At 43.8% G+C, this 12,299-nt stretch overlaps 1 protein-coding gene across 1 annotated transcript in view; it reads left to right on the forward strand.

Moving 5' to 3' along the window:
* Positions 1 to 12,299, forward strand: part of SAR1A (secretion associated Ras related GTPase 1A) — a 109,069-nt gene that overhangs the window by 39,654 nt on the left and 57,116 nt on the right. The gene's annotated exons all lie outside the window — the stretch shown is intronic.

Here is a 12,299-nt window from a genome sequence, read left to right on the forward strand (position 1 = left end):
TAGTGGCCCGCAGCCCATACGCTACACATAAGACTTTTGGTTGGAGTGCAGCCTCAGACCACTTTTTAATAAATGTGTTAAGGAGAGCTGAGGGATATCCCAGATATAGTCCTCATCAATCATAAGGTCTACATCTTGGTTATCAAGTGGTTCGAAACAACAATTAAAATCACCGCCAACAATAACATTAGCGTTCAAACAATATTGTTTTAAAAGAGAATCTAGCTGACCAACCGCCTCAGTAGGTTTGCCCCCTGGTAAACCCCTAGAGTAAATATTAAAGACATAGAGATCCTTATGTAGGGGTCGCTGTAATTTAACCAACAGTGTATCAGGGCTATTAGTAGCCAATTGAAGAACTGAATGTTCACTGTTCTGTTTGACCCATGTTACCAAGCCACCCTTGGACTTTCCCCTTAAGCTCGGTATGGCTGAAACATAGAAGTGTAGATAACCTTGAATAGGTTCAGGGTCAAGCTGCCAGGTTTCCTGGAGTAGGATCATATCCTTCGAATCCAGGAAAGTTGACCAGTCCTGTGATGGAATTTTACTTTTTAAACCAGCAATGTTCCATGACATTAAAGTAAATAAATCATGGACTTTTTCGTTATTAGGTTTCATGCTGCTAGATTGGCTCTCCCTGTGTTGTGGGGGGGGATCGAACTCATTTATACAAATCCCACTTACGATCAAATTTGGGGATAAATTTACATTTTGATCGCTTTTGGCAGTATGATCAGATTGGCCAATGGGGTGATAATCAAATTTTGTGGCACCCAGATCGGCCTGTATATTGCTAACATTTTTAGGTGGATCAATTGTCTCAGCATTAGTCTGAACTATCACATCTGTCAAATCTCCCCCTACTTGTACCTAATCCACTCATACTTGCAACCACAGCAATAGTAGACATGCAGTCATCACGGAATGCATGTAAAGCATGAGCCGAAATAATCATCTCTTTCACCTTGGTAAAAGTCACGTCCAAAACATCTGACCACACTAATTTCTGACCTTTCTTAAGCAAAGTCCGAAGTGGCTCCACTATCTGAGCGTAGGTACCAACGAATCTAGCTTAATATTCAGCTAGCCCTAAGAATGCGCGAGCGAGTCCTTGTCAATAGGAGCTTTAGCCTCTTTTAACGCCTTAACCACTGAAAATTTGGGTCCAATGCCAGAACTTGATAAAGTGTGAACCAAATAATCGCGTTGATTCACTCCAAATTTACATTTGTCCTCTCTTAGTCATTCCCCGCTCACCCAACAATGAGAGAACCTTTCTCAAAAGAATGTTGTGTTGATCCAGACATGCTGCAAAAATAAGAATATCGTCTAGATATGCCTGTACACCTTTCAAGTCTTTAAACAAGGTATCCATTAGCCTTTGAAATACGCTGGCCGCTGAGGCCAACTCGAATGGGAGCCTCAAAAACTTGAAGGCCCAAAAGGAGTGACAAAAGTGGTCAATTCTTGGGATTCTTTGGACAGAGGGACTTGATGATAGGCGGATTTTTAATCTTCAGCGAAAACTATTTAGCAACCCCCAGATTAGCCAATAACTCCTGAAACTTGGGAAGTGGGTGACAATCCACCTTGATGTTTTTGTTTAAGCCCCTGTGATCCGCACACAACTTAATTTCCTTATTTTTTTTCCGGGCGTCCACAAGGGGGGGCGACCCATTGTGATGACTCCATAGGTTGAATAATCCCTTACACATACAAATCATCCAACATTTTCTTTAGCTTCGCTCTCATACTTAAAGGTACATTACGCACCTTATGGGCGACAGGAGTAACGTCAGGAAGCAATCTTATCTTATGTTCTACTCCTTTAACAAGACCAACCTTGCCACTGAAAACATTTCCAAACTCCTTTGAGATCCACATGATCAATTTCTGTCTCTTCAATGCTACAAATAGGTAATTCTCTATCTCTTATGGGATTTTCGTCCCCTGGAACCAAATATAAACCCATTCTGGCCAGATCCTTCCATCCCACAATATTGTTTCCTTTGATCGCTACATATATCTTTGTACAGATGGACCTTTCTAAAACCTCCAAGCTGCCCATGAAAAACCCCAGCATGTCAATATCCTTTTCTCCAAATGCTTTTGGGTTAATATCTGTTTCTAACAGAACCATTTCTTTTCCCCAATTTTCATAGAAAGTGGAATCAAGAAGGATAGAGATGGGCGAGCCAGAGTCCGCCATCACCTGTAATTGAATTCCATTGATAATGGCAGGACATAAATGACCTTTTATCTCTTCTTCACCAGTATCTAAAGTCAATAGAAGATTGTCCATAGATTCAGTACATTCTTCCCAATCCTCATTGTTGTCTTTTACGGTTCTCTTCTGAAATCTACAAACTTTTTGGAAATGTCCAACTTTCTTGCACCCAGAACAACGTTTACCTAAAGCTGGACAACCTTCAAAATTACCGATATGGAATTTAGAGCCACATCTAAAGCAAACGTTTTGAGATTTTTGTTGGGTGGGCTTTGACACTTTGTCCTTAGACCCCACAGCATATAAACTCTCATCCTCGCTGGTTTCAGAGACGAAATTTACCTTGGTAGTTGTTTCTGACATCATTGCCTTAGTTGACAAAATAGACCTCTCAATACTCAAAGCAAGGTCAATTACCTCTGACAGCGTCGGATTCTTACAACTCAGTATTCTTTCCTTCATTTTTTAAGAAGCACAATTAAATACGAGTCTGTCTCTAATATAATTATCTAATAAAGGACCAAAATCGCATGAAATTGCCAAAACTCTTAACCCTGCTACATATTCTTCCACCTTCTCATCTTCTTTTTGTTTGCGTTTATAGAAATTGTCTTTCAAGCATAATATTAGGTAACTCACCAAACTGTTTTTTCAATCTGGCAATAGCTTCAACATAAACATTCCATTGTCTATCACCTGATTGACCAGCAGGAGGCGGAATAGGCATAAGACTGTTGAATATACGCTGAGCAGCTTAACCTAAACTGCCAAATAATAGAGCAAACGTCCGTGGAGGGGAATAATCTGTGGCATCAATAGCTACAAGGTGGTTTTGAAAAAGACCTAATCATTCAGGCCATAATAAAGTAGGTTTACCAGGTTTGTCAAGAAATTCGGGAGGTTGAGTGATTTCCTTTGCAGAAGACATATTTTTAAAATAAAAGGACACCTGTAAGGAGATAGTAATTAATGTGTAACAAAATGACCACCACAATATCACTACTTAAATAGTCACAATTTCCATATGTTTCCTAAGACGGAAGATCTTTAAAGTAAAAATGTTCCGAAGTAGACCAGTCCACATTCTTTCCAGAGTTCAATGCTTTTTTTTTAAAATGGAAAAAAAACCTTCCATAAATCCTTCAACGATCCAAAAGGAAACGTCTTACTGTAACATAGGTGCTCCGATCCTTAAAATGTAAGAGAACAACAATTAAAAACCCTTCGATGCTCAAAAACGACTCGAGAATTAATTTCTCTCTCTTGTACAAATCCAAAATGGCGGTAGGTATACCACGTTGAAGGCACCTTGCCGGAAGGTTCACGGCACGTAGAAAGAGCTTCAAGACCGCTTAGCGTCGAACGTCACACATAAGTGACTCACTGCAGACTGCAGGAAGAACTCCCGAACCTCCAGTGCGTCGTCCTGACTCCAGAGTTCTCTGAAGAGAATGATTCTACGCACAAGTCCAGGTAAGGGTGGTAGATTCTAAATGGACTTAAAAAATGCAGATCCACACCAATGGTAGACGTAAACCATTATATCACCGATATTGCCTTTTTCATGTAACACAATTCAGTACGGCAATCTTCACCAAAAATCAGAACAATTACCACATGAAAAACGCTATCAGTGATAAAATCACTATAACATTCCATTAAAATATTTTCTGAAGCAAGGCAGATTACTCCAAACGAGTTAAAACATCCAGGCGGCATTCATCACCACAAAATTAACCCTACCTTAATCTGACCGATCTTCAATAGTTCTTTCAGAAAATTGTCAATACTGGCGTAGGAAATTGTGATGTCCTTGAAACTCGTAGAAATGGAAAAAAAAATCCGTGCGTGGGTCGGTGGGTGAATAAGCTGTATCCCAAAGGAATACATTCAGGATAACATGGAATAAAAGAATACAACCCTAAACATTCTAAACAAAGCATTACCTACTGCAGTAACATACAAGATTTCCTTAGCATTCTAGTGCAAAAGTAGTGGCTTTAGTATTAATGCCTTGTATATACAATTTCATGAAACTTATACATATGTATTGAAATCTTGCCTTAAATGCCAGACCATTCTCTCCCACAAAGCAACACCTGGTACTTAAAACCGCCTGCTAAAAAGTCAGATCTATGGGGTTTTTGGCCTTCTTGTCTACTGGACAAAAGAAACACTGTCTTTGACGCCAAACAATATGTTCTAGGGATCGGGCTGTATGAATTCTACACCCCTACAGTTTCAGCATCTGCCGAACTTCAAATTGTCTCTTTGTTTAGGAATGCCTCAAATCCACCTGCCCATCTTCACAAAGGTAAACTTGCTAGAGTCTTACCAGTATACAAGGACAAGCCATGTAGAGAATGATGCACACAGCCTTTAACTCTTACTTCCCTGTTAAAGCCCATGGACATCCCACTTTTTCTTTTTTCTGTCTTGTCAGAAGAACCTATTTCAAATTCTTCTAATGAACTACTGACCAACTCTAAGTCACGGGCTCTTGTTACCAAACACTTGCAGGTATCTCCAGGCATCTCCATGAAACCTGCTGTTGGGCCTTTCCAAAACCACCTCCTTTCAAGGCTCTGTTCAAGTTCCTACTTGTAATTGGAGGAGAAGAGGCACTGTGTTCAGCAATCATTTAAGCTGCTCCATTTAATCTTATAACACTCTGCGGAGGAAACAACGTAGAGCTACTGCGAACAGCTTCTTAACAGTAGCCACACAGACTGAAAGCTTCATAAATTGCATATGTTCTCTGATGTGTAACAGTTTACAGTGCCCTCCCCCCCTCCCCCCGCTTGAAAGACCACAACCTGTGGCCCGTGTACTTTGATAGTTGTAGCTATAGCCACTCTGATTCTCACCTGGACCCTCCATTCTCCTTTTTTGATTACCCTACCTTACTCTGTGCAGCATCTAAACTAATCTAATCCTGATCAGAAGGGAAGAAACGACTGGACTGGAGAAATGGGTTTGTGACTATTTTGAAAATTAAACAATATTAGTTAGCACCGCAAATATGATATATATTAAAATAAAACATTTTTAGATGCCCTGTAATTGTGAAGGAGTTTAAACTTGAAGTCTAAAGAATAAGTTTGCATTCTTGGCTTGATTTGTGGGAGCAGAAAAGTACAGCAAACAGAATAGAGTAAGGACGATGCATAGCCTCAATTGAAGTGCTGACATAAGAGAGCATGTAGTAGAAACAAAAAAGACAGTGTTATAATACAGTCCAGCATATCGCTTAATTTTTTAGAAATAAAACCATATTTACAAAAGTTTAATATTACAATAAAATGTTTGACTTTTTTCTATTTGTGAATTGCTCATTTCATGATTTTTGTATTTCTCTTAAAAACTCGTTTGTTTTTGTGTATTTTGAGGTTCAGATTTCAGCAATTGTTTAGGCTGATGTCCCAGCTTCCAGTCATGTCTCAGTTGGGGTCCCTGGATTCCAATAATGATTCAGTGGAGCGTATATTGGTATTGTAAAGCTGTGGAATATGGTTATTTTCTAGTGAATGCTAGTGTACCCACTCTGCAGACTCTCCAGTGTCCCCCTAAAGTGGGAAATGTGCTTAAAGTTCCCTGTCTCCAATTTCGTGACCGAGGTTTTCCATCTGCTGACCTGTTTGTTACCTTCAAGCGCATTTGGGAGTTGAAACTGGCTCAGGAATCTGTGATTTGATTAGATTGGTAGGACCTTTTGGAGTGAGAGTTTCATCCGTATTTTTTAGAAGACACCCCAAACCCATTATGCCCCGTAGTCCTGTTGGATCCTTAATAGCTCAGCCAGTCGGCTTTCCCCACCAGATCATGTGTCTTCATGCACGTAGGAATGAGCTTTGTTGGCCCTGTGGGACGAGGTAGTCCTGCAACCCTAGCATCGGTCTTTCAACTCGACAGTCTACCAGATTAGAGTTTAGCCCGTTGCCCCTTTTCATTGTCTCAGCCTAATCTGGATGTCTTGAAGTTAGGCAAAAAGAGCTTCACTATAGCAGGTGCAAGATCTCTTGGTTACGATTATGCAATTGAACCTTGTTCAAAATTGATTTTTTGTTTTGTTTTTTGGCCAACCTCTTACCACTTCTTGCCTCCTGGGTGGATTGGTAGTCAAGTGGAATTAATCTTGGAGGCTCCTTCTAGCCATGAAAGGGAACTATAGTAAAGTTGACCTCATCTGTTTCTCTTGAATTTACCGGTGAATAGTTTTATAAGGCTTGCATAATCTTTTTCTTAACTCTCTCAAACCTCATTTAGTATCGCAGCTTAATTTTGTTTTCTTTGTGTTGATGCCATGCCATTTGAACATTTGGCTACCAGTGATGTGAAACCCTCAACCCAGAATTGCTTTTATTTGCCTTCGCTGGAAGGGCAGGCAAACAAATGTAAAAGACTGTGTTATCGCTTTACATTTTTTAATAATATGAGTGTTCTGCATACACATCCTGCTTTTCTTAATGTTATTTCAGCCTTTTATACAGTGCATTGCAGTGGATGCAATGCAACATGCCAGCACTTTTCATAGCTTATAAATAAGTTATTAATAAATATATTTCTTTTTTTACCCTTTATCTTCCTACTGGCCATAGAGTGGATCATGATGATATCTACAACAAGCATTGAAAATGCAATAGGTCTCACCTTTGATTAAGTTAAAGCTATTTGCTTTGCTAATGGTATTGTATAGCGAAGCTCATGGGGCCAGTGTCCGTCAAAGCTCTGCCCCAAGGGGCCAAGTAATAGGAAAAGTACAATGGAAAGTATCAGGTGGTGCTTGAGGGAGGGCGAAGGGGCTCCTGATACCAGAGGGCTTGAGATCCCTTCACGTACAGCGGCATCGCCTCTAATGAGGGCACTCCCGGGGATCATCATATTTGGTTCAAACATGAACCTTGCTCAAAGTCTCTCCCATAGCTTTCTGGGACTGGTAGTTCTAGCTTGTGTCGCCTCTATGCAAAGTGTCCCAAGTGCTGCGAAATCGAAAGGAACTTTCCGGTGCTGGGGTTTCCATTGCAATGTGGCTTCACGAGAGTCCAATCAAAACTCAGGCTAGGACCAGAGACGTTTATTGTCTGGTTGTCTTTTATTGTGTAGCGCTTAGACTATCATCAGGTAGCTTCAACGCGCTGCGAAGAGGCAGACGTGAGGGGGAGGGGAGGAGGAGGGGGCGAAGAGACACAATGATGAGAAACAGAGAAGGGAATGAAGAAAGGGATGCCCGGCTGCATCCTGCCGGTCTGTTTCAGTGTTGGAAAAATGTTATACAGCTGTGAAAGAACAACCTATTAAATAAATCCCAAGCTGGTCTCGCCCGGTTTGATTTGCATTTTCAATGAAGTCACATTTTATAAGTAAGCCTTGGCAAAGCCAATAGGTCGGGCTTTAACATTCCTATGCATATAAACACAGGCATTCACAACTGCTGTTTTATTGATTTTACATGTACAAATACTATTTATAACGCGAAAGCCTCATCTATTGGCTTTGCCAGTGCGGTGGGCTTTCTGTAAAGAATGTATATAGGAGAAAAAAATGGAACGTGACAAAAAGCATGATGCATAGTGTAATTTTCGAATATAAAATAGTGCCTTGTGCATTTCAATGGAAACACTTCCTGTCAGGCGGAATGATACACCAAACTGCCAAAAGCGTGAGGTGATAGGTTAGTACACCTCTAGGTGAAGCTAAAGTCTATTCTATGTATACGTAAAAGACAACTTGCAGGTGGCAGCACTGTCAAGCCAGCTGTAGCAAAACGCACGATTCCTAATGACATTGGGTGGTCTCTGTTGTGGCTTTTCCACAGGCAAGGTTAGGGAATGTTTTTCGGTACTATCTAGTGGCGTCGCCATTCAGTGCAAAATGCCTTGAAAATAGCACATTGTTAGTGTATGTGGAGCGCTTCACGCGGCAATTTCTGTTTATTTCATAGTGTTGACAAATTTTGGATTGTTTCTGCTGCGTCTTCTTGGGCCTGACTCGCAGCGCGGGGATGTAAACCATTCTCTATATTTGGAATACATTCCTGAAGTTATGGACTTAACAAAAACTCCCATCGGTACTTCTGGAAGTCTGTAACCAGCCCTCAGTGGTCCGTTATACCCAATGTGTTTTCCATGACCTAACAAGGGTGAAGACTTGTCTGGGGTTGCTTGTATTCCGTGTGGGGCTGGGGTGCCTCGCGTGGTGCTGCTCTGGGCACGCGGGATGGGTGGGGTTCAGTCACCCCGTGTGAGTTCTGACTTGCACGGGAGTGGGTGGGACGTACGGTTTGTCCGTAAGAGGTCCGCCTGGCACAGGGTGACTCAGACAGGCACGGGGCTGGGTAGGGCGCAGAGGGACCCTGGCGGGTGCTGTGCCTGGTCTGGTACTGACCTCCTTGTGGGTGGCAGCCGGTGGCACTTTGAAGCCCAAGCCCCACCACCACACTGCCTGCTCTGCCCGAGACTCAAGAGGCCGAACAGGGTCTTTTGTGTCTAGAAAAGCCAGTTGGTGCGCGCAGCTTCCCCCACCCTGACCTTCCACGCCCCCGATCCCCGCCTCCTGCCCGCCAGGTGATCGTGGGGGGGAGGGGGAGCGGTGACTCGGGGGCAGGCAAGGCAGGAACTGCAGGGGGAGGGGCGGCTGGGCACCAAGGAAGGGGTGCATCTAGGTTTGGAACCAGCAGGAGGCCGAGGCCATCGGATGATAGCGAAGGGGGGGGGGGGGGTCAGTCAACATCGCACTGTACTACGCAACGCCAGACAGGGACGTGACACTAGGTGGCTCTCAAAGTGCCTATAAACCCCACAGAATGCCTTGAAGCTTCAGCAAGACCCCGAGGGGAGAGTAGAGTCACCACACATGCTGCTTAATGGTTTCACCCACTCCTGATCTCCCTAAGTTCACGGATAGTCAAAGCCCCTATTCCTCCCTGGCCACAAACTACAGACCCCGGGACGTGACACAGCCACAGCGCAAACAGCGGGGGCTGGGGGTCTTGCACTAATCCCCCTGCCCCCATGGCGAAACCGGCCGAACTAGACCTGCAGGCTGGGCTCCAGTGACCGCACCGAGAGAGCTAAGGTGAGTCTGTGCCGACGGGCATTAACAAAGCTGTTGGACACTGGGATCTCCAGGCTAAACAGTGCAATAGCCCGGCGGCCATAATCAGTAGCTCGGCCCCACTAAACGGGATGACCGGCCCGCGCTGCAAAAATGCCGCAGCCGCACCCCCTCACAGCCAAGTCAGGACCTGGTACGGCCCGAGCCCCCAGGCTTGGAACCAGCAGGAGGTCAGGCCACCGGATTCTTTGATATACATCAAAGAAAGAGGAGTGGAGTTAGGAGGGCTGAAAATGGCCAGCACTCCCTGCAACCAGACCGACGCATGCTGTATTCCCAGGCCAAGGGACGCGACAAGCCTGGTAAAGGGGGGCGCAACCCGGCGCTCCCGCCCCATCCCCTGCAGATTTACTCATGGCCTGCGTGGGAATGCCGCACCACCCATCTCCATCACTAGGCAGCAACAGGCACCTGCCAGCGAAGGCCCAAGTCACGGCCTGGACAGAAGGCGGCCAGAGAGGGTGAGCCTCGCAGCGCTCGCCCCCCACGCTGCATCTGGCCAGCGAGGGCACTTGCAAGAAAAGCAGCCACTGATGCGCGAAATCCAAAGGTCTCCTGCTTCTGAATGTTGGGCGAGGAGGGTGGGGGCGGGATGGAGGAGAGCGTGGAAGAGGCAAAGAAGGGGAGGGAGATCGCGCCAGAGCTTGTCTTTATGAGGCCATGTGTTTGAAACACATGGCCCCATAAAGATAAGGATCCTTTTGCGACGGGAGGAAGTCAAGTGAGCCAGTCCAAATAGGACGGCTCAAAGAGAGAGAACTTTTTGAAAGGAAGTGCTCTTTCCCAATGGCCTGCCACCCTTTAGCCTAAACGGTGACGCCGGCCAATGGGAAAGAGGGGCGGGGCTTAAAGCCTGCTAGTGAATCTCCCTCAATCTCACTAGATCTCACCAGCGAGACTGCGCATGCCCAGCCATCGCAGTCTTCGACCTAAAAAGGGGGAGGAATGGGATCCAGTGGACACCTTTGGTGCAGCGCGATGACCTGGATTTTGCATACATGGCCCAACTCTCCCACACCAATCTCCAGATGCAAGAGACGACCGGCAAGGTGGTAGATGCATCAGCACTTGACCTCAACATTCACAGGGGAAATTCCAATATCCTAAAGACTAACACTGCCAGCAAAACTGTAGTCACTCTTGCAGACGATGCACTGGAAGAGGTTGAGGACTTCACCTCACTTGGCAGTGTCCCAGACAAGCAAGGTGGCACAGATGCCGATGCCAAGGCAAGAATAGGCAAAGCAAGGGTTGCCTTCATTCAGCTAAAGAAAGTCTTGAGCTCCAAGAACCTAACTCTGCAAACCAGGGCCAGGCTTTTTAACACCAACATAAAATTGGTCCTTCTGTAGGGAGCAGAAACTTGGAGACAACAGTGACCAAAAAAGTCCAGACCTACATTAACACCGGTCTGGAAAAATCCCCTAAATCTGATGGCCAAACGCCATCACAAACAACAATCTTTCGGTAGCGGACTTTCCAACTCCCTGCTCATGAAGAAATCATGAAAAGACACTGTGGCTTGATTAGTCACACCGCCCACAACAAACATCACAAGGGAAGCCCTGACCTGGGTCCCTGAAGGGAAAAGGGAAAGAGGTAGGCCAAGAAAAACCTGGAGTCGTTTTGAATGAAAAGCCCAGGACAGAGGTGGCTTGAGCACTCTGTTTAATTACCTATATCCCCAGAGGGGTATTAAGCTTAAATAAGTATTTTTTTTCTTCTTCAATGCGGAAAGGTATTATCTCTCAAACAGGCCTTTTTCGTCTGAGTGCTTGTATAAGTTTACTGGTCTCTTTGTTCTACGGGTGCAGGTATGGACGTAGTACACGTTTGATCATTAACTTTGAACCAAGGCAGCTTCTTTCGTTTTTTTCTCACTACCACCTTGGAAATAATGGCCAAAACAGTTATATTGGCTATTCCGCTGGCATTGAGCAAACACTAACACTAAAAGATGTTGCTTGTGGAAGAACGGTCAGGCTATTCATAATAACCGGTTTGGCTAAATTCCTTTATGGTAAATACAGCATTCTCCCTTGAGATGTTTCTTGTAGATCAATCTTCCCATAATTCCGGAACAATGGAACTGGACTTATAAGTTTATCCACAATAGGCATGCTACTCACGATAGATGTGCTGGCAGTCCTTGAACTTCACTTTTCCTGAAGAACTTGCTTATTGCCCTCTGTCTTCCACCTCTCGGCACGGAGAACAAATAGAACTGAACGTGCCAGCTGCTTATTGAGATTTGCGGTATGGCGTGTTGCTGAAAGTTACTCTGACACTTTGTTATCCTTGATCTCTATCTCATAACCGAATTTAAGTTTGTTCCTTGCAATAGATGGAAAGATGTTCCTTTGCTTGGCTGTGCGGATTAACACTACATGTACGGAAGAATGGGAAACGTGCTTATTTTAAAATCCAAATTAATCAGCAGAAATTGCATTGCATATTCTTATTTTAGAACAGTAATTTCATGACTGAATATGAAAAACATACTGAATCAGACTAACCCAGCAGTGTTTTTTGTCTTCCTTGCTCATGTTAATTGAGAACATGGGTTATAAATAGAATTATTGGTAGATCTATAATGCAAACAATTCAAATTTGTGATTCATAGTCTGGACACACACTGTAAACAAAATCAATTGCATATTGTGTTGTATAGAATAGTACTTTATATATTTCATAAGTGAGCCAATAAAGTGATATTGGTGCATTTGCTGCATGGTCATTTGTAAAGAATTTAACTCAAAATGTGTCTGTAGATAATTAGTCGAGAAAGGCTGTGTGGTAGGACTAATGTCACAATATTTGTTTACTGGTACTGGATCTTGACATCTTGTACGCAATGCACACAGAATGTGAATCTAAAATTGGTTCATGCTGTAAAATAAAGTATTTACTTGTAATTATGCAGCGTTGGGTTCGTTTATACTTGCACGCAATAGGC

This window comes from Lissotriton helveticus, chromosome 5_1 (assembly GCF_964261635.1).
Source record: "Lissotriton helveticus chromosome 5_1, aLisHel1.1, whole genome shotgun sequence".
In the NCBI taxonomy this organism is placed as follows: Eukaryota; Metazoa; Chordata; class Amphibia; order Caudata; family Salamandridae; genus Lissotriton; species Lissotriton helveticus.